This window comes from Chlorocebus sabaeus, chromosome 9 (genome assembly GCF_047675955.1).
Source record: "Chlorocebus sabaeus isolate Y175 chromosome 9, mChlSab1.0.hap1, whole genome shotgun sequence".
Classification (NCBI taxonomy): domain Eukaryota; kingdom Metazoa; phylum Chordata; class Mammalia; order Primates; family Cercopithecidae; genus Chlorocebus; species Chlorocebus sabaeus.
The window spans coordinates 90250168-90273547 of NC_132912.1; the positions used below are offsets into that span (position 1 = coordinate 90250168).

Sequence of the window (23380 nt, forward strand, 5' to 3'; positions counted from 1 at the left end):
AGCCTGGGCAACATGGCAAAACCCATGTCTACAAAAAGTAGCTGGGCTTGATGGTGCGTGCCTGTAGTCCCAGTTACTTGGGAGGCTGAGGTAAGAGAATCACCTGAGCCTGGAGAGTTCAAGGCTGCAGTGAGCCGAGATTGTACCACTGCACTCCATCCTGGGCGAGAGAACAAAACCCTGTCTCAAAAGAAAAACAAACAAAACTGATGGCTATACTTAGGAGTCAGGAATCCGTTTGGTTTTCATGACATACGTTAACAAAGCACACCATTTTTCCAGCTGAAATGCAGGATCTGCCACAAGTTTGAAAATTAATAAATTTAACCAGAAAAGGAAAAGAATCAAGTTTTCAAGCTAAAATTGAATGTCTATGGTCAACACAGGCAATCATGTCTTATGAAAACATAAACATTCTTTAAATGTCAATGTGAAAAGGCATTGATGCATATATTTTATTCTAACCGTATTAATACAGACTTAAAAATAGTTGATGAACATGGTGAATACCGGTAAACTCTTCTGTGATGAAGAATTTTTTAAATTTCAGCCGCAGAGGCATGTATTGAGTGCTAAGACATCGTGCAAGATGCTAGAAATCCTCCAATGAGTAAGATACTGGTTTAATAACCGTGTCCCTCTGATGTCAATTTAATACATCTCTGGAGTTAATGTCTTTTATTAAAAAGTTTCCAGATATTTCAAAGAGCTCACTATCATCACCGAAGAATTGCAGAAATATATCTTATTATTTTACTAAAAACATAAATTTCTATTCTGTGAAGCAGAAATGGAAGGAAAGGCCACTTCACTGCTTTACATATCACTATCACTTTCTGCAGAATAACTACTTAAACTGCATGGCGGCAGTGGCCAGCCCCCTGCTACCCAGCAGGTCACAGAGATGGAGAGATTCAAAAACATGCTATATATTGCTGTATATTTTAAGAGGCGCAGTAAGGAAACTCGAAAAACCAGGGCCTCCAGAGCTAAACAGGAAGCAAGATAAGGCAAGTGAGCTGCCACAGGCAGAAGGCAGCTCCTGGAGGTTCCCCCAAAGCTGGCGCCTCCGACAGCAGGCACAGGCTGCTGCTTGCTTGCTTGCTTGCTTGCTTGCTTGCTTCTTTGCTTGGCCACGGCATGTCTTCAGAGCTGGAAAGCTGCCACCTGCTGAATCACCAAACATCCCTGGGCTTCCCTTGGAGCACTGACCAGACAGGCACCCATCCCCCGCTGCCTTAGCCCGTGGACATTTCACACCCCGACCAATGAAACGCCCCGCCCTCTCCCCTTCTGCACAGGCCAAAACAGCCACCAACCCCGTTCCATCTGGGCAGCTCTAGGCAACTCCCATCGCGTTCCTACGTCACCAGTCCCACTCCTCTCCTTCGGCCCACTCAGTACCCCCTGAATGTTCAACCCCCAGTGCCAGGAAGCGTGGGGAGTTCACAGTACAGCACATCAGACATTCGCCACTTCCACATCCAGGGAACCAACCAGAAACATCTCCAAACCTGAAAGCAAAATAACCTGTCCAAACAGCTTTAAAGGTCCAGGAAGGTAAATGTCAAGGGAGCTAAAATAGTCGACAGGCCCCAGAACATAGAAAATAAACTTCCCTTTCAGAAAGCAGCCTTCACTTGGTTTCGCAAGCGTGTACCGCTGAAGTCTGTACTGTTTGAAGGTGAAAAGAAACATCTGAGAAGCACCTGCCTGGATTCTCTTCGCTCCCTCCGGCCATGACAACCCTCCTCCCGATTTCTACTTCGCGGCACCAAAGAGGAAAGCAGCATTCACCAGAACGCTCCAGGCTGAATCCGTTAGCTGGACTATGGCACTCTACCCGGCCCACGGGAGGATGCCACAAGCCCGAGTTCGGGTTAAGACGGTGGGAGAGGCAGCCGCTGCTGCCGCTGTTTTGCCCTTGACACGTCGCTGGGGGGTAGCGCAGACCCCCTCTGTCACGGAAAAGCTGTGTCCTGGAGAGACTGTCCAGTTCTGGGCTGCGCCGATGCCCCTCCAGGCCTTGCCCCTAAACGTCCCCGCCCAGCGGGGGCAGCCCTGCGGGGTCTCAGAGCCGCCCGCGGGCCTGGGGGGCTGTTACGCGGCCTGGGGAGAAGCCCTCTCCTCGGGGAGGGGGAGTCCCACCTGTTTCGTCGTCAGGGGGCATTGAGGGGCCACTATGGGGGGATCCCGAAACAGTGGGCGCCTGGCCGGCTGCGATCTGGCCCGAAGGTACCAACTGTCACACCGCCACCTAGGCTGTGGGGGTGGGGCCGTGATTGGAGCCGGCCCCTGGGGGGGGGTCTCCGGACCCCCGGTGGGCCACTGCCCAAAGGCTCCTCGCCTCCCGAGCGCCCCAATCCGACACTAGGCAGCCTTCCAGCCCGCACGCAGTAGCTCTTAAAAGATGCCCACTGACGCCTCCTCCTTCCTCCCCGCCCCAACTTAGCCGGGGAGCCCCGCCGGCGGCCCGCCCCCTCCGAGCCCGGATCCCGGCCGCCGGACCTCCCTGCTGTGCCCACCCCCAGGGAGCAGCAGCTCTGGGGGAGTGCCCGCCAGGTACGCGCGCGGCACCGCGCGGGCTGCGCTCACGCCCCCTCGCCCCAGGGCAGCCTGCCCGCCGCTCCCCGGCATAAGGCCGGACCCGCGAGACAGGTGTCCGACCGGCCCCCGCGATCGCGAGGCCGGCTCTCTGTCCCGTCCCCACGACTCACTTGCACTGGAGTCGCGGCAGCAGCCGGAATTCCGCTCGCGGAGCCCCCCGCCGCGGAATGAAATCCGGGGCAGGGCAGCGTCGGGGCTCCGCACCCCAATCGCGCTCTCCGACCGGCTCCCTAGGCGCGAGGGGAGAGCAGTCTGCCCTAGCCGGTCCTTCTCACTCCCGACCTGCCCGCCGCCCGCCGCCCGCCGCCCGCCGCCCGCCGCCCGCCGCCGCTGCCCCGCTGGTGCGAACGCTTCCGACTTAACACCGCGAGCCTCCCGGGCTGCCGAGCATGCCCAGTCCGCGGCCCGAGCCGGCCCGGCTTCCCGCGCCACGCGACTCCGCTCCTCCGGGTGTTCGCGGCGGCCGGGGGGGCGGGACGGCCGGGCGGGGTCCGCAGGGGACTCCTCCCGGGACCGAGCGGGACCCCCGAACCAAGGGACAGTTGCGGTTTGGACCCCTTGAATTTTACTTTCAAGTAATGGGAAACGGAGAAGGCGGGCGCTTTCCCTAGCGTTTTTAGGGGCCCACTAAGTAAGGCCGAGAGGTAGTCAGGTTTTACAATCAGGGACGGTAAATCCCTTGGGGCAGGGCCGGAGACGGCAGCCGCTAGAGCTAGTCACAAATCAGGGAACGCAAACTCAGCTTGCTGGAAGCCAGGCACGAGTCTGCGAACTACTCCTGGATTCTCTTTCCCACCTAGCCCAAGGGCTGCGACACTTGGGATTAACACCTGATGGATCATTCATAGGAAACGGCCGACCTGACTATTAGGCCCATTTTCAAACCTCTAACCATAGACTCATCTTTCTCCCACAACAAAAAATAAAGCCTCGGGCGACGCCTGGGAGCGTAAGGGAGGCGCAAGAGCTCTAACCGCCCGAGGTGAAAACTCCGGGTGCGTCAGAGCCGCCCCGCCCCGCTTGGGCCCCACCTCCCGCCGCCCCTCCGAGCTGCGGCGAAAACCCGGAGAGCGGCGAGGCCGGGGCCGGAGCCCGCGCATGCCCAGTAGCCCCACCTGGTGCGGCTCGCCCGAAGGTTTTCCTCTGCTCCCCGAGCGGAGCCCCAGCGGCCAAGTTAGGATGGACAGCGGGGAGAGCTGGCCTTCCCGCCCCGACGCCCGCCCGGCCTGGCCGGCCCGCGCCGCACCTCGGTGGCCTAGAGGTAGCCCGAGGCCGTCCCTCCCGCGGGGTCGGGGACTTGGCGAGCGGGGGAGGGAGCGCGCGACGGGCCCGGCGTGACACGTGACTGTCCGCGGCGCTCCGGGCAGCCATCTTCCGCCGGGCCATCGGGCCGCGGGCGCTGGGAACCGACCCGGGAGCTGCAGGGACTGGAGCGAACGCCGTCCTCCCCCGCCACGCCCTCCAGTCGGGCTCCGGGTGCCGGGGTCTGGCCTCCGTTCGGCACCTGCCTCCGCCTCGCCTTGGGGTACGGGAGTCCTGCACCGACTCCTGGCTTGCCCAGAGGACAGGTTCTCGCCCGGGCCAGAAGCAAACTGCGGCGAAATTGAGACAGCAGAACTCCGCTGGCGCAGGGCCCCAGCTTTTCCCCAGAGGCGGAAGTTGGCGAGGGAGTCCTCTTCCGTTATCCAGCGAGAGCGCTGCTCCGGCTGCCTCCCGGTTCTAACCTAGTCCCTGCAGAGGAGTGATGTACCAGCAGGGACGTTGGACAGAGACCGTGCTCTTCCCTGCGGCGCATACCCCGCGGCCCCTGCTGGTGGGCAGCTTTGATGGTGCTGATGTTCATAGTAAACATTTATTGAGGGCCTGCTTCCAGTCCCTTGGGTTTCCTGATGTCTCGGGACCTGCCGCGTCACTGTCACCCTAGAATTTGTTAGAAATGCACGTTTTCGGCCCCACATAGACCTACAGAACCAGCAGCTGCGGGTGGGGTCCTGCAATCTGATTAACAAAGCCCTCCAGGTAGTTGTCATGGACGCCTCTATATTTCAGCTAAGCAGTCTATTTTAATAAGCTGGGCAGTGAAAATTTCCGTAGTTTTCCCCAAAGCACAGTGAGGAGTCAGGGATTCAAAAAGAGGCAATCTGCCCCAATGCAGGCATTTTATTGCACCCTCCACTCCTGGCTCCTCTGGGTTTTTAGCCTTTAAGACATAGTACTGCTCTTCTCAGGAAAATTAGGAAGGGACGTTTGTCACATACGTTTGTCAAGTACGGCTTTAAAATAACTGAAATTCAGTTCAACTGCGTGTTTTGAGTATCTACTGGGGGCAAGGCTCTGAAGTATAGTAGCCCTACTGGTTATTTTTGTCAGTTTGCACCTAAAAGGTGAAAGGAAGGCTTGCTTGCTTGTGATGTAAATTTTTTCAAACTAAGGGAGTGCCAGAAAACTGCCGGCTGGTTTCTCTCCCGTGTTGGTTTCTCTCCAGTGCTGGTTTCTCTCCAGTGCTATCCAGAACGTGCTGTAAGCTTTGGACTTCCTGAAACTCAAGTAAGCGTCTGGTCTTTGATGTACTTTAAAATGCACCCCACCCCCCCGCATGCAAGATAACTAATTTTTTCAAAATATTAATACTTCTTGAATGTAAATAGTGTGTCTAGGGTACTGGCATAATTTTTTTTTCTAATTTTCTGTATGTTTGAAATGTTTCATAATAAAATCCTTTTAAATTTTTCATGAGTAATTTTAGGAGGATATATGTAGCACATGGAAAAAAGCAAGGCATAGAATTTCAGTTTCATTAACTTTATTTTCAGTTTCATTAAAATAATTCAGAGAGGAAAAAGTCATAAATACACCATACATAAAAATAAAAGCATAAATAAATACAGAAAGAAATCTAAAAAGAAATCACCATAGCAGTAAAAGTAAATTTTTTTTTTTTTTTTTTTTCGAGACGGAGTCTCGCTCTGTCCCCCAGGCTGGAGTGCAGTGGCCGGATCTCAGCTCACTGCAAGCTCCACCTCCCGGGTTCACGCCATTCTCCTGCCTCAGCCTCCTGAGTAGTTGGGACTACAGGCGCCCGCCACCGCTCCCGGCTAATTTTTGTATTTTTTTAGTAGAGACGGGGTTTCACGTGTTAGCCAGGATGGTCTTGATCTCCTGACCTCGTGATCCGCCCGTCTCGGCCTCCCAAAGTGCTGGGATTACAGGCTTGAGCCACCGCGCCCGGCCAGTAAAAGTAAATTCTGAGTGAAGTGACTTTAAGAGAGTTGCCCCTCCTTGAAATTATATTTAGTTATGGTCCGTAAGTCACTATTATTTGTAACCAAAAAAAATTTTTTTAATAAAAATAATTCTCCCTTTTCAGTCCATCCAGTCTTAAAGAATTTTTATCAGTGCCCTTTTTTTTCTTCAGAGTCACTCTGTCACCCAGGCTGGAGTACAGTGGCACCATCACAGCTCCCTGCAGCCTTGACTTCTACGGCTCCAGTGATCCTCCACCCTCAGCCTCCTGAGTATCTGAGACCACAGGTGCAAGGCACCATGCCCGGCTAAATTTTATATTTTGGGCGGACGGGGTTTCATCATGTTGCCCACGCTGGTCTTGAACCCCTGAGCTCAAGTAATCCACTGGCCTCGGCTTCCCAAAGTGCTGAGATTATAAGCATGAGCCACTGTGCCTGGCCTAGCAGTGTATTTCTTAGGAAAATTTTAGTAAACATCATATTGTTGGATTGCAAAATTTTTGGATTCTCAAGTACACAGAATATCATGAATTAGGTTGCTGTCAAGACAACTAGGAAACAAAAATGAATCACCTCCAAGTCACAATCTGTCATTAGAAATCATGTGAAAAATAATACTAAGAGCAAATACTGAGGCAAATGCTTCACTTGCCCGAACAGCTATTCTGAAGTAAGTGGTTTGGTTCCAAATGAATGACTTTTCTACCTTTAGAAGGTAAACTACCTGATTTAAAATGTGGTTTTATTCAGTGGACCTTTCAGCAGTAGCCATCGCTCACCATTGAGAAGGCGGGCCTCTCCCACCACCTTAATTTTTGTAGGTCTATCTTTCACCCTCTAGCATACATCTTACTAAGGCATCTAAAGTACTTGCTACTTCGTACTCATGGGATCCAATGATGATCACATAATGTCATCAACAGCGTGGGCCCGTGTGATGTTTTGTGGAATGTCAGAACAATCAAGATCACTTCAGACTATTATGGCAGTGAACGGGAGAACTAATGGAGCCTGTAGCAACACTGGGAAGACATACTATTGGCCCTGTTGGGTAACAGCAAATTACTTCTTTCTCTTTTTTTTTTTTTTCTTTTTGAGACGGAGTCTCACTCTGTCGCCCAGGCTGGAGTGCAGTGGCCGGATCTCAGCTCACTGCAAGTTCCACCTCCCGGGTTTACACCATTCTCCTGCCTCAGCCTCCCGAGTAGCTGGGACTACAGGCACCCGCCACATCGCCCGGCTAGTTTTTTGTATTTTTTGGTAGAGACGGGGTTTCACCGGGTTAGCCAGGATGGTCTCGATCTCCTGACCTCGTGATCCGCCCGTCTCGGCCTCCCAAAGTGCTGGGATTACAGGCTTGAGCCACCGCGCCCGGCACAGCAAATCACTTCTGATTGACCTTGCAAATTAGTATGGAGGAAAAGGCATTAGCAAGGTAAATAAGTGCATACCAAATGTCAGATCTTCCCCAGCTGCATAGCAATGTGTTAATCTGCGCCAATAAAGGTACTACTTCCGGGAGAGCAGCTGAAATTGGAGTCCCCATCTGATTACATTTATGACATTCCACAGTCATTCTTCAAGATTCATCTGTCTTCTGCACAGCCTAAACTGGTGAATTAAATAGGAGATGTTATAGGTATCACTACCAACAACCTGTAGTCAAAGTTCAAATAGTGCTCTGGAAGCAAGGAGGCTTTTGTTTCTATCCATGCAAATTTGTCTCAATGGGATCCAGAGCCACGTAGCCTAAGTAACAGGAACGAGACCTTAGGAGCCCCCGCTTAGCCCTTTAAACTCTTCTGGCCAACCTGGGTTCCAAACCAAGGCTAACCAAAAAAAACTAGCTAAAGACAACAAAGGTCATTTCAAGTATTGGCCCCAAGGCTTAGATCTGATAATACTCAACGTTCTGTGCTCATTCCTGTGTTCCTGGCTAGGATTCCTGGCTTCAGTAACTGCTTGGCTTCTCCTGTTCATCGACAAAAAATTGGAATTTATTTGAAGATACCAGGGTAGATCAGGAATGCTGCTGAGGCTCAGGATGAGATGGGAACCAGGAACTGGAGTGTTGAAAGGAACCCAGAAAGTCTCCCTCTGTCTCCTCTGCATTTTTATTTATTCTCTCCCTGTGCTTTCTGGCTTTTTACCTTCAGTTCCATGAAACGACCACTTGAGAGCTCCCAAGTTGTTAATCTCTTCCAGAGAGTAGCAAGAACAACCCTACCTATATTCATTAACCCTCTTGTCTAGTTGACTGCTATTCCCCCCAGATTCCCACTGGTCACTTAATCTTACTAATATTCCAAGGTCCATCTCCAATTTCTCCTTTTTTTTTTGTATACAAATGATCATAACAGCTTTATTTATAACAGCCCCAAACTGGAAACAACCCAAGTGTCCATCAGTATGTCAATGAATGTATTCAATGAAGTAGTACTCAGCAATGAAAAACACGAAAACGAAAACTTGACACATGCTACCACGTGAATGAATCTCAAAATAATTATACTGAGTAAAATAAGGCTGACCAAAAACGGATACATATTGTATGATTCAATTTGCACAGAAGTCTAGGACAGGCAAACTAATATTAGAGCAAAAGGGCACTTGGGGATGATGGGTCCGATTCTCACCTTGATCACGGTGATAGTTTTACGCAGAGTATACATATGCCAACATACTGTATACTTTAGATATGTGCAGTTTATCGGGTGTCAAGTATACCTCAGTAAAGCTAAAATTAAATTTTTTTTTTTTTTTTTTGAGGCGGAGTGTAGCTCTGTTGCCCAGGCTGGAGTGCAGTGGCCGGATCTCAGCTCACTGCAAGCTCCGCCTCCCGGGTTCACGCCATTCTCCGGCCTCAGCCTCCCGAGTAGCTGGGACTACAGGCGCCCGCCACCTCGCCCGGCTAGTTTTTTGTATTTTTTAGTAGAGACGGGGTTTCACCGTGTTAACCAGGATGGTCTCGATCTCTTGACCTCGTGATCCGCCCGTCTCGGCCTCCCAAAGTGCTGGGATTACAGGCTTGAGCCACCGCGCCCGGCCTAAAATTAAAATATTAATGGGCTCCACATTCTGGAGACACTGGCAGTAGAACTATTATTTTCAGCTTGAAATATTTGGTAAATGTGATTTGAACTTTATCTTCACAGTTGTAGCAAGGAAACCAAAAGGTATAAACATTCACTGATGGAAAAACAATGTCATAAAGTCATCCCAGTATCTGTGGGGAGTTGGATACCAAAATCCTCAGACGGTCAAGTCCCTGATTTAAAAAAAGGTACAGTATTTGCATATAACCTACCCATATCCTCCTGTATACTTTAAATCATCACTAGATTACTTATATGACCCAATACAATGTAATTGCTGTGGGAATAGTTGTTATACTGTATTCTGTAGAGAATAATAAGTAAAAAAAGTATACATGTTTGGTACAGATGCAATTTTTTCTTAAATATTTTTGATCTGTAGTTGGTTGATGTGGAACCCACAAATACAGCAGCAAGCTGACTATATATACTAAGAAAAATTACAAAGTGAAAATGAGGAATTCTCATTTGGTAAATGAAACCAAATCTAACATATTTCTCAACAATGAATAAAACCACTTGAGAGTCAAATATTTGGTGTCTGACAGCCGTCTCTCTCCTGCATATTACTGTGGTTTACAACAGTGGTGCCCTTGGGTTCAGAAACCTGAACTGTGGTCTTCAGTTGTTCCCCCAAGCTCCTCTATCAGAGGCCCAGACACTCCAAGAGGCAAGTAACTTTCCTTGACTGGTATCAGACTCCTGGATGGCTGTGTTTGTGCATATTCCACCATCAACAATAAGAAGGGCACCGCTTTCTTCAAGAAAGGGACCTTGCAAAGAACTGACTGTCTCAGATGGACTATCTTTGAGTTCATCTTGTTCTGAATCTGAGTCTGAGTCTTCGTTTCCAGATGACACAGTGCTGTCTGAGTCCTCCAAATCACTTGCCTGAGAGCTGGAGCAAAGTTTCTGCTGCCCAGAAACTGAATGGGCTGCTCTTAATGCAGATTCTTCCTCCTGGACAAGAAGTGCTGCTGCTTCTAGTTCTTCCAGTTCTAACCCCAACTGGGCCTTTGTAAGGGAGACTTCCTTTAAGGCTTCTGCAAGAGCTGCCAACGTTTTGGATTTGACTTTCTGAATCCACGCACAGTAGTCTGAGATGTAGAGATCATTCAGTATATATGCTGGGTCGTTTTCCTGAAAAATGTTGTGAATATCCAGGAGACACTTTAAAACTGCACTACCTAGTTGCAATATCTTTATAGTCTCCCCGTAGGCCTTCATCGCCAGTTTGAAATGGCGATAGAGCGGGTAACACAACACCCTTCTTCCAAAAGACACCATGATATCATGAACATTAGTCCAAGTCTCCAACCAGCATAGTGTTGGACTCAGTTTCCTGATATTCCATGCAGATTCAACATCCTTCTCTCTTTCAGTGGCATGGGTTTCTTAGCAATATGCCAAAAGGATATCAATCAAACTGTAGTACACTTGACGACAAGCTCTCTTGTCTAACAGATAAGATTTATTCACTTTGGGAGGCCGAGACGGGCGGATCACGAGGTCAGGAGATCGAGGCCATCCTGGCGAACACGGTAAAACCCCGTCTCTACTAAAAAATACAAAGAACTAGCCGGGCGAGGTGGCGGGCGTCTATGAGTCCCAGCTACTCGGGAGGCTGAGGTAGGAGAATGGCGTAAACCCGGGAGGCGGAGCTTGCAGTGAGCTGAGATCCAGCCACTGCACTCCAGCTTGGGCGACAGAGCGAGACTCCATCTCAAAAAAACAACAACAACCAAAAAAAAAAAAAAAAGACTTATTGACAAATTCTTGTAGCTGATATTTCTCTTCTTCAGAAAAAGACACTAATGCAGCATGATTTTCTTGCTTCTGACTCTTTTCCAAAAAGGCTGTCGTTTTTTAATATCTGTTAGTCCACCAAGGATTATACTTCAAAATCTGTTCAACTGCCTCAGCTTCAAAAAAGTCAGCTAGATAATGATCAGGATCAAACTTGGCCAGCTCAGCTGCCAGGTGCTTCTGTTTTCGTTCAGCTGCAGGGGTGAAATCTGGATCCTTAATAATGTCATTCAATTCATCCTGTAACCGCTAAAACACCCCTCATCATAAGTTTCTGAACCCATAGTGGCACTGCGGATTCAAAACACTTTCTAATACCTCTTCATAGGTGTCTGCTCAATTTCCCAATCAAACTCTTCATCGTCAACTACTTCCTCAGGAATCTCAAAGCACCTATTTCTTCCACAGGTGGTTTTGCTGTCCCGAATTTTCCTGGTGCCAGAAGAGCAACACATGTTCAGCCCCTCAAAATGCTGGCCAGGGGTTTCTTGGGGCAGGTGAATGGTAAAAATTCCTTTATCTGCATCATAGGACCCTTGCTCACTTCCATTTTCTGCAATTCTTCCAGGAGGGGTTAATTTGAGAAAGTACGGCTTGGCATAGTAGAACTAGAAGTCAGACCCCTCGAAGTAGACGTTGAACTCAGAGATCGGGCGTAGGGCATGCAGACTGCGATGGTCAGGAAGTCTGGCTCCTGGCTGAGGAGGTCGAACGCCAGGGTCAGCATCGCCACACTGGACTCAAGGGCCAGCGCGGCTCGCCCTCACTGCCGCGGCGGTCCCGCCACGCAACTCTCTCCACTTTCACCCTTTTAAAATAAAAGATGTCTGGGCCAGGGGCAGTGGCTCACGCCTGTAATCCCAACACTTTGGGAGGCAGAGGCGGGTGGATCCTGACCTGAGGTCAGGAGTTCGAGACCAGCCCCGCCAACATGGTGAAACCCCTACTCTACTAAAAATACAAACATCAACCGGGCGTGGTGGTGGGCACCTGTAATCCCAGCTTCTCGCAAGGCTGAAGCAGGAGAATCCCTTGAACCCAGGAGGCAGAGGTTGCAATGAGCTGAGATCACACCACTGCACTCCAGCCTGGGCGACAGAATGAGACTCTGCCTCAAAAAAATTTAAAAAAAAGTCTGCCTTCCAGGACACAGAAACCTCCTATACACACATTTTGGCACTTGATTATATTATGTCTTTTACAGTTCTCTGCATGTTTCTTGCACATAAGTCTTGATTCTTCGATTACATATTAAATTTCTATCAAGGATATATATTTAGTTTTCATCTTTCAGAGACCTAACATAGGACTTGGCACCGAGTAGCCCATAGTAAACAGTTATTGAACCGTAATGTATGATTTTCTTTTCTACTTTTCACTGGTATGTTTTTGTTTAAAAAGGGTAAACCACCAGGAATGGAAATGTCCTTGGTATGTTATCCTTCTTCTCTAATTAGCAACCACCCTTCACAATCTGCCTCATTACATTTAAAAAGGATTTTCAAATTAGACATTTATGCCTGGGCATTAACCAGGGACCGATGAATCAGTGCCATCAGCAGAACCCTGCCCTGGCTGGCAGACATGGTACCATTGTCAAGACTTGTAATTTACTCCTGGCTTTTCAAATAGTCAATGTGTAACTCTAGGCAAGGTTTAATTATTTCCTAGTAAAATGGGAATAATATAACCCACCCCCACTTTGCTTCCCATGGGTATCATGAGAATTAATTAGTTCTTTAATAAGAATATATGTCTGTAAAATGTTTCATAGTTCATTAGAGGTATACATAAATGAAAACGTAAGATATTGTTCAATGTATTATGAATGTTCATTGTTGCTGTATTTAGTACAAAGTACATGTATTATATCAACAGTGGTAGTACACAAAATAACGAATACATGTTGGGTCAGCACCTCCTCCAGTTACCATTTGCAAACAAGTCCTGGATGGCCAGAACTAATTGGAAGGTTGAGACAAAAATTATATCTCCCACACTAAAGAAGGGGAGATTGATATAGCGCACTCACCTAAATTTCGTAGTTCCTGCATGAACTCCTCAAAAGCTTGAAATGTAGGCCAGACTATAGGAAGAACAGCAGCAACTGAAGACTGGCACCTTTTCTGGAACCTCAGCAGCACCTTCCTTGTTTCATAAGATTTCGAAGAAGCATATCAAAATTCTTCCACCCATTCCTTCACAGTATAATAAGAGAAACCATCTTTCCTCCGTTGACACCTGGAAGAATGAGAGACCAACGCACTCCAGGACACAGCCAAAAAAATTCAACGAAAGATTTGCTAAATCCTCTGCACTATGATCTAGACCAGGATTTCTCAACCCCAGCTCTGTGGACATTTGGGCCAGGTAATTGTTTGTTGCCAGAGGCCGTCCTGTACATCATCAGGCGTTTAGCAGCATTCCTGGCCTCAAACAAATAGATGCCAGTAGCACCTCCCCCACCCACTTGTGACAGCCAAAGGTATCTCCAGACATTGCCAAATGTCCCCTGGTATGGGGGAATCATCCTCAGTTGAGAATCACTGGTTTAGACAATGATCAAAGTGGGATAACTAAATCAAAAGACACTGCAATCTTAAGTCGATCAAGCATTCTTCTTTGAAATCACTCAGCACTTTCATATATTGCATTTATATCTTAGGTATTCATATTCTATCAATTCAGCCAATGTTTGTTGAGTTCTCATTGTTCAAGGTACAAGATCAAGTAAGTAATTCTGTATATCCATAAAACAAAAATGGATATGGTATGTCCCGGTTCTCCACAGCAGGCATTTATGTTATTCCCATCCCAATGTTTATCCCCGATCAGGGTTGTCAAATATTGCATGGGACATACTTATACTAAAAAATTATTCATTATTTATCTGAAACTGAAATTTAACTGGATTTCCTGTGTGCGTGCATGTGTATGTTTGTTTTCCTAAATCTGACAACCCTACCCTGATAGGCTCAAGGTTTTTTCCCTGTCCACAAACTTTATAACTTGACTTCATTAAAAATAATAAAGAGGAGTTATTGCAAAGGCTTTAAAAATGCTGTTAGAATGAGTAGCACAACTACATTTGAGGATACATTTTCTTTGAAAGATGTTTATTTTCCTACTGCAAATGTTGGTAAACTCCTTAGAACTCATTCAAAGCCTGATAGAATGCATTGCCTGATTTATTTAAAAACACTTCTGATGCTCACAGACTATTTATCATTTACACAGCAAATGATGTTCTTCTAATATTCTTGTTGGGTGAGTTAGCACTGTGGAAAGACATGGAGGAGAATCAGACACAAACTTCTTATAACCTCATAAACAGTAAGAAAGAGAGCAGAAGCATAGACTGGGTTTACTTTCGCTCGACTTACCTCCCCAATTATCCAGGTATGGTCCTCAGATGAGGAATATCATGCGACCTGGGAACTTACTAGAAATGCACATCCTTGGGACCCACCCTGGACCCTACTGAATCAGAAACTGTAAGAGTGGGTCCTAGCAACCAGTGTTTTCACAGGTCTTCCAGGTGATTCTGCTGCATATTCGACTTTGAGAACCACTGTTTTAGAGCCCTGGTATTTGACCCTGGCAACAAGGGAAAACACCTGGGGAGTTTTAAAAGTACTGATGCGTGGGGTCCATACTATGGGAGTCTGATATAATTGCTATGGGGTGCAGCCCAGGCATAAACATTTTTAAAAACTCCCCGGCCTGAATAACGGCTCTACAGAATTTTTTATCAAATGCCAAAGGAAAGAGAAGTTCCTTATATTGCAACCATAGTGCTTTCTACTCTGGCCCTAATCAATCTTGCATAAGGCAGAATGGACAGACATTACATGTTTTAATTTGAAGACTACAAAAAGGCCGGCCATTAAACTGGATATATGGGCTCTTCCTCAAATCCCTAAATCTACTCCTTACGGCCTACTATAGTCAGTGTCATATAATAGAAAAGTAGCTTACTGTCCACCAGACCCTGTCCAAATGTTTGATAACCTATTGGGGCCTCATTTTCTCGTGTCTACACTGGGGATGACATTAACTCTTCACAGGATTTGGGGAATTATAAAGAAAGACCATGTAGGTAAAGGCAGGAAGATCAATAATCAATTATCACATCAGAACCTGAAGGGACTTTGCACCATTGAAGTGAGGCAGAGGAGGGAGAAATTTCGAAGGACAAATTTACAAATTTCAATGTGTTTCTATAATAACTACTTGCATTATTTTCTCTTTGAATTGCCTCACTTTTGTACATGTGTGTCCCCACTCCCACCCATCCCATTATTTTCCTGTTTTCACTTGTAACTTGGTGACCCATCTGTGGTTTTGGCCAAGCTATTTTAATGGCACTGAACATTGTAGTTTTAAAGAGTGTGGTAGTAGTTACACATGGCTCAATAACTCCTGGGGCTACAACAAGGTTAATGCGACAGTTTTTGTGTTTTAAAAAACTTGCCTGTCTGACAAGTCAATCATTTTAAGCCCCTTGTTCACCTCCGGATGGTTGTTAAAGGCTTCCTTGTGAGCGAAAAGCTCTCACTGTTAAGGGGTTGCCTGGCCTGGCTGTATGCATTAAATGGAACAGTTCTCTACATGGCTTCTTACTACAGACACTTTGAGATATATGGACACTGACGTTACCTGCTGCAACAGGAGATGTTGGTCCTCTCCCAGGGTACTGCTGAGACCTAAGTGTTTAAATGCTCACCAAGTGACCCTGGAGGGCTAGTCATGGTGGGCATCTGGCAGCTGGGAAAGAGCACTGGAGAGCCTCATAGGGAAACCTAGCAGGCAAAAATGAAAGAACCCATAAGGGCCGTTGGCATGAGCCCTAGCTAAAGTCTACTGGGTTAGCTCTCAAAGAAAACTGCAAGATTGAAGCATAAGTTCCTTCATCATGAACCAGAAGTCATGGAGTGGAGCCAGGGGCAAGAAACAGAAAGATCAAAAGGTAGAACCACAGGGATAAAGGTGCCAAGAAAAACAGTGAGAGCAACACTCAGGGAACCAGAGACAGGAACACAGCTGGGGACTGGGAGGAGAAACCACCACAGCTGGAGGGAAAAGTGGCCAGGCCAGAAAAGCCTCATGGAATCCTGGTTAACTGAATGTTTCTATTGACTGAGGCCACTGCTTAAGCCCTGTATTCTTTTTTATTTCAATCCCCATGATTAGAAAAATAGTCCTAAAATGGATTCATACCCTTTCCTATCCTGCAGGATCTTAAACATCACTATCTTTTCCTGCAGTGGTTAAAAGCATGGGCTTTGGAATCAGAAACTGGGCACAAATCTGAGCCCTGCTACTTATTAGCTGTGTGACATCAGTTAAATGAGTAAACCTCCTGGAACCTCAGTTTCCTTGCCTATAAAATGTGAATAACAAAACCAACTTATTTTCAGGTTGTGAGCATTTCTCCATAATAATCCACATAAAGCACTTACCAGAGCACTTGGCATACTGTGTGAGCAGGTAATGTTAGCTGTCATTCCAAGACAACATGTTGGAATAATCTATTTTTCCATCTCTATATATCTCATTTTCCTCCTTTTTCTTCTCCCTCAAACCTGTCCCCACCCCAGCAGATGTTTTGGCCTGTGTTCCTAGCCTCCAGTGAGAGCAGAAAGCCTGTTAGATTTCCTGCCTTTGTTTCCCAAAGTTTAAGCCCCAAGAAACTGGGACAAGATATTTTCCTGAGACAAGATATCTCAGGAAGGGGAATGAGTGGAGCTTCTTTTCACCCCACACTAGAAGGCCATTGTGTTTGGAAAAAGGAGAGGGAGGGGAAAGAAAAGGGTGTATACCAGCTTTCCAGTATCAACGTCAGGGAGAAAGCAAGGCCAGAGAGCAGATATAACTAACTATAAGCAGCCTAATAAAGGTTCCCAAGCCCAAACCATGAATCCAAATGGCAGAGCTGCCAGACACGAAAGGCCTTGCTGCCCTTCCACCCCACAATACTTCACCTGTGGAAGCCTTGACAATTCCAGGGAGTATTTGCAAAACCCTGCCCCCACCCAAATTTTTTAAAATACTGTATATGAGTGAGTAAAATGATGCCGAGATTTTTAAAAGGATAAGCTTACCATCAGATAGGTAGAATAAGTAGTAGTGGTAGTGGTGGTGGTAGTGGTATAGAGATAAAAATTAAGTGGAGTTACATATAGTTATATTTCCCACACTCTGGTGTTTGTGGATTTGTGGGCTGAGATTCTTATCACATTTCAGAACTTGCAATGTCTCAAGGTAATTGTTTAAAATATTAATTGTTGTACTCACACTGCAAATGTTGATATAGATGCTGGGGTGGAGGTGGGGCAATACGCCAGAATACGCCCAAGAATACCTTGGAATTTGCTGAATTTCTTTCTTTTTGCATAATCTGATTCACACATTAACATTATATGGACCACTCTGGCTCCATGAGCAGCACAAGAGAGACTTTCTGCAAATGTGATTATTAGATCAAAAGTTGGGAGTTTTTTGCCCCCAGTTTTTCTCCTCTCCTAAAATCTTTTTGTTTTTTTTTTTTTTTCATTTCTTTGTCAGTGTCTTTAATTTTTTTAGTTGCATTTAAAAGGCTTTCTATTATTTCTGCATGAGTAAGAGTATGTGTCATGTCGGCCTCCTTGTCAGCTTCTGTTTCACTTTCATTAAATTTGTTGATTGAGTGTGAAGAAGGAGGCACTGTCATCATTTCCAGATTTCGTACTTGTGGGTTAGATCTCTCTCGGAGCAATGCTGTGATCCCTACTGCAATTTTGTGATGGAGCCCTGGAGAGACTGGGATGAAACTAGGGAGGGCTTCTTATCCCTTTCATGGGTTCAGGGAGGCAGAAAGAGAGGGGAGGAGGATATTTCTGTTTCACCCTATTCATTCATTCATTTGCTTCACAAATACTGAGCACCTCCTGGGTGACAGACACTGATTGGGTGCTGGAAATATGCTGGAAAGCATAAACAGTCCTGGTGCCTGCCCTCACACAGCCTATGGTCTGGTGGTGAGACAGATTTAATCAGATAAACACATTAATGAATGTATAGTTGCACCAACGTATCCTCATTTGATTGAGCTGGACTAAGACTTAGACATCAGTATTTTTTAATAAGTTTCATAGGTAACTCTGCCAAGTCTGGGAATCACTGGGTTAGACCATGCAAGTTCTAATCACATAGGCTCTAATCAAGCATTGTTAAACATTTTGATTTTATCTTTCAAGCTGTGGTGAAAACGTTACTGAAGAGAGGTGGTATAGTAAGATGTTCAGGGTTTTTTAATTTAAGCTTTTTTATTTTGAAATAATTGTAGACTCATATGCAGTTGTAAGAAATAATACAGGGAAATCCCATGTATCCTTTACCCAGTTTTCCCCAAAGGAAACATCTTGCAAAACTATGGTACAACATCACAACCAGGATATTGTCCTTGGTGCAGTCAAGATAAAGCATTTTCAACACCACATGAATCCCTCCTGTTGTCCCTGGATAGCCCTCCCCACTTTACTCCTGGTGACCACTAATATGTTCTCCATTTCTATAATCTTGTCTTTTCAACAGTTATATAAGTAGAATCATATAGTATAGAACCTCATGGGATTGGCTGTTTTCTCTCAGCATAATTTTCTGTACATTCATTCAGGTTGTTTCACGTGTCAATAGTTTGCTCCTTTTTAGGGGGCTGAGTAGTGGTGTTCCATGTATGGGGATGCCACTGTTTGTTTAACCATTCACACATTGAAGGACATCTGGCTTGGCTCCAATGTCCAGAGATTTTAAATAGAGCTGCTATAAACATTTGTTTATAGGTTTTTGTGTGAACATGAAGTTTGTTTCTCTGGGATACATGCCCAAGGGTGCAATTGCTGAGTTATATGGTAGCTGCATGTAGAAACTATCATGCATAAAGAAACTATCAAACTATTTCCAGAGTATCTGCACCATTTTACATTCTCAACAGTAATGTACCAGTGATCTAGTTTCTCCTCATTCTCATCAGAATTTAATGTTGCCACTGTTTTTTATTTTAGCCATTCTGATAGGTATGTAGTAATAGCTTGTTGTGGTTTTGCTTTGAGTTTCTCTAATGGCCAACGAAGCTGAACATCTTTTCATGTGCTTAGTTGCCATCTGTATATTACCTTTGGTGAAGTGTCTCTTCGGGTCTTTTGCCTATTTTCTAATTGAATTATTAGACTTAATGTTGAGTTTTGAGAGTTTACTTTCATATTCCAAATACTAGTCCTTTTTGTCAAATACGGGGTTTGCAATTCTTTTCCCACTCTCCAATTTGTTTTTTATCCTGTTAACAGAGTCTTTCACAGAGCAAAGTTTTTTAATTGTGATGCAGTCTAATTTATCAGCTTTTCCTTTTATGAACCATATTTTTGGTGTCTAGTCTAAGTCGTCTTTGCTGAGTCCTACCTCATGAAGATTTTTTCTTACTAGAAGTTTGACAGTTTTAATATTTTCTATTTAAGTCCGTGAGTTATTTTGAGTTAATTTTTGCATAAGGTATAAATCTTAGGTTGAGGCTCACTTTTTAACCTTAAGGATTGCTCAGCACCATTAAAGTTATCTTCCCTCCATTGAATTTCTTTTACACCTGTATCAAAACATCAGTTGCATATATTTGTGTGTATCAGTTTCTGGGTTTCCTGTTTTGTTCCATGGATCTATGTGCCTATTCCTCTGCCAATACCATATAGTTTTGACTATAGAAGCTGTATGATAAGTCTTGAAACCCTTGAAACCAGGTAAGACTGGTTCCTTTCACATTAGTCTTCCTTTTCAAAATTGTTTTAGCTATTCTGGTTCCTCTGCCTTTCTATATACATTGTAGACTAGTGTTGACTAGATCTATTTTTAAAACTTGCTGGAATTTTTTTAAGAGACATAGTCTTGCACTGCTGTGTTGAGGGAAGTCAGGGACCCCGAATAGAGGGACCAGCTGAAGCCACAGCAGAAGAACATAAATTGTGAAGATTTCATGGACATTTATTAGTTCCCCAAATTAATACTTTTATAATTTCTTATACCTGTCTTTACTGTAATCTCTGAACATAAATTGTGAAGATTTCATGGACACTTATCACTTCCCCAATGAATATCCTTATGGTTTCCTATGCCTGTCTTTAATCTCTTAATCTGGTCATCTTCCTTGTAAGCTGAGGAGGATAAATGTCGCCTCAGGACCCTGTGATTGTATCAACTGCACAAATTGTTTGTAGAGCATGTGTGTTTGAATATGAAATCTGGGCATCTTTAAAAAAGAACAGGATAACAGTGATGTTCAGGGAACAGGAGAGGTAACTTTGAACTGGCTGCCAGTGAGCCAGATGGAACAGAGCTATATTCCTCCTCTTTCATAAGCAAATAGGAGAAATATCGCTGAATTCTTTTTCTCAGCAAGGAACATCCCTGAGAAAGAGAATGTGCCCTGAAGGTAGGCCTATAGACGGCCCCTTTCTAAGGTGTCCCATCTTTTATGGTCAAAGCCGAAGGGATGAAATAAGCCCAGGTCTCCTATAGTGCTCCCAGGCTTATAAGGACAAAAATTCCCACCTAATAAATTGTGGTCAGACAGGTTACCTGCTCTCAAACCCTGTTTCCTGATAAGATGTTATCAATGACAATGCATGCCGAAACTTCATTAGCAATTCTAATGTCACCTCATCTGGTGGTCCTGTGACTCGCCCTGCCTCTATTTGCTTTGTGATATTTTATTACCTTGTGAAGTATGTGATCTCTGTGACCCACACCCTATTCGTGCACTTCCTCCCCTTTGGAAAATCGCTAATAAAAACTTGCTGGTTTTACGGCTTGGGGAACATCACGCATCCTGCCGACATGTGATGTCTCCCCAGGACACCCAGCTTTAAATTTCTCTCTCGTGTGTTCTTTCCCTTTATTTCTCAACCCAGCCAAGACACTTGGGAAATAGAAAAGAACCCATGTTAAACATCGGGAGCGGGTTCTCCCGATACTGTTGGCCGGGTTAGAGTGCAGGGGTATGATCACAGCTCACTACAGCACCAAACTCCTGGGCTCTAGCAATCTTCCCACCTCAGCCTCCCACATAGCTAGAACTACATGCAACTGCCACCACGATGGTATTTAAAAGTAAAGTTAAAAAAAATTTTTTGAGATAAGATCTCACGCTGTTGGCTAGGCTGGTCTTGAACACCTAGCCTCAAGCAATCCTCTTGCCTCCCAAAGCACTGGAATTGCAAGAGTGAGCTACCAGGCCCAACCAGTATAATGTTATATGTACAGTTTTTTGTAGTTATTCTATATTATGTTGAGGAAATTCCCCTCTATTCCCATTTTTCTGATCATTTTTAAGATTATTCATGGGTGTCGAAGTTTGTCAGAGTCTTCCTGTATCCATTGATTGTTATGATCGAGGATTTTTTCTTTAGCTTGTTAATACAATGGATTAAATAGCTTCATTTTCAACTACTGAGCCAGCCTGAAATAAACCTCACTTGGTCATGATATATTATTATATATGTTGCTGAATTCTATTTGCTCTTTTACTGGTCTTTTGGGTGGAGAGAGTAGGATTTTGTTGGGGCTTTACTTGTATGTGCACATTGTTATTTCTGGGTTGTCAACCTCTTTCTCTCCAAGTCTGGGATATATAGGACAAAAACCTAATCTAAGGAGCCCACCACCTTGTTACACTTTGAGTTCCTAGATCCCTAGGTGGTCTGGCTTCTTTTTTTCACCTTTGAAAATCTTCTTATGTTTGGTTTATATATAACATTGAGAGTTTTGGGTTGTTCTTAGTGGCAGAAGTACAGAAAGATACTCCATCTTCCCAAAAATAGTTCAAATTATGTTTTGAAAGGCACTGAAGGCAGGCCAGAGAAGGCATATAAAAGGCTGCTGCACTGGTCCAGGTGAGGGGAATTAGTCTTAACAGGAGGCTGTTTCTTCCACCATTTTCCCCTCACATTCCACTGCCCCATTTGCACAGAGGTGGGGTTCTACTACCCCAGAAGAGCAGCAAGAGAGAAGGAGCAGGTAATCTCTTGGAGCATTACACTATGATAAAAGGGCACCAATACCCTCCAGATGCTAGCTGTTTCTGTCATGCACATCCATGTGAAGAGACCACCAAACAGGCTTTGTGTGAGCAATAAAGCTTTTTATTTCACCTGGGTGCAGGCGGGCTGAATCCGAAAAGAGAGTCAGCAAAGGGAGATAAGGGTGGGGCCATTTTATAGGATTTGGGTAGGTAAAGGAAAATTACAGTCAAAGGGGGGTTGTTCTCTGGCGGGCAGGAGTGGGGGTTACAAGGTGCTCAGTGGGGGAGCTTTCTGAGCCAGGATGAGCCAGGAAAAGGAATTTCACAAGATAATATCATCACTTAAGGCAAGGACCGGCCATTTTCACTTCTTTTGTGGTGGAATGTCATCGGTTAAGGCGAGGCAGGGCATTTGCACTTCTTTTGTGATTCTTCAGTTACTTCAGGCCATCTGGGCGTATAGGTGCAAGTCACAGGGGATGCGATGGCTTGGCTTGGGCTCAGAGGCCTGACAGTTTCTTTCTAGAACTTTTAGACATTCTCCTTCAGCAGAAGAAATAAGTCACTCCTGAAAGCATCCTAACAATGTGCATTTCTCCAAAGTTTCCTTAACACTTCACATTTAACATGACTTCAGGTATAAGCAACATTAAACAAGTCATATCTTGTGTTACAACTTGAGTGAAACTTTAATGATGGCTGAATTTGCTAATTTGCTCCTGTCTGATGTATTTCCTGTTTATAATCCCTTTTGGCTAATAGCACTAATCAACAGAAAACACTGACAGACACAATGACAATAGTAATTCTGGACAGAGATAGTTTTATTATCTACAGATGAATCCATGTTTCAAAAACATTATTTACTATAATGTAAAATATGGGCTGGGCGTGGTGGCTCACACCTGTAATCTCAGCACTTTGGGAGGCTGAGGTGGGCAGATCATCTGAGGTCAAGAGTTCAAGACTAGCCTGGCCAACATGGTGAAACCCCATCTCTACTAAAAATATAAATATTAGCTGAGTGCAGTGGTGCATGATTGTAATCCTAGCTACTTGGGAGGCTGAGGTAGGAAGATCACTTGAACCTGGGAGGCAGAGGTTACAGTGAGCCGAGATCACATCATTGGACTCCAACCTGGGCAACAGAATGAGACTTTATCTCAAAAAATAAAATAAAATGTGGTAGATAAAGGTCATAATTTCTATGCACCAAAGCTTTTATAAGAGGCCTGTATTTTAGCAATAAACCTGCCCCTATTCTGTTCAAATTCAAGGGCACTTGAGTCACTTTAGATGATGTCACCTACAATGCAAAGGAATCACAGTATAGACATTTTTTCTTACTATGTTTGCAAAATAAACTTCACAAAATAGTCTCGCAACCTTGTGACCACTTGTTTTCTTTTCTTGAATGTAATAATCCTTTTAACACTTTAAGATTGCCACTTTCAAGAAAATAGTTATAATTTACATAATTGAATTTTATTTGTTTTAAAAAAATTGACTGCACTTTAGGATGAACAGTTGACCAAAGAAGGGCCCCTTTGCCATGTCTCTGAAAACATCTCCTATGAATA

General features: G+C 45.1%; 1 protein-coding gene and 1 pseudogene across 9 annotated transcripts in view; both read right to left on the reverse strand.

Moving 5' to 3' along the window:
• Positions 1 to 2936, reverse strand: part of SGMS1 (sphingomyelin synthase 1) — a 315346-nt gene extending 312410 nt beyond the window's left edge. For 7 of the 9 annotated variants that reach the window (XM_073019158.1, XM_073019156.1, XM_073019159.1 and 4 more), the window contains exon 1: positions 2718 to 2907. The gene's annotated coding sequence lies outside the window, so the exon portion shown is untranslated. Of the gene's footprint in view, positions 1 to 1713; positions 2413 to 2717 lie in introns of those variants that run through there. The other 2 variants (XM_073019152.1, XM_073019153.1) reach the window with 2 other exon arrangements.
• A 6537-nt stretch (positions 2937 to 9473) lies between these two features.
• Positions 9474 to 12429, reverse strand: LOC103216201 (protein SHQ1 homolog pseudogene; annotated as a pseudogene).
• Between the last annotated feature and the right edge of the window lie 10951 nt (positions 12430 to 23380).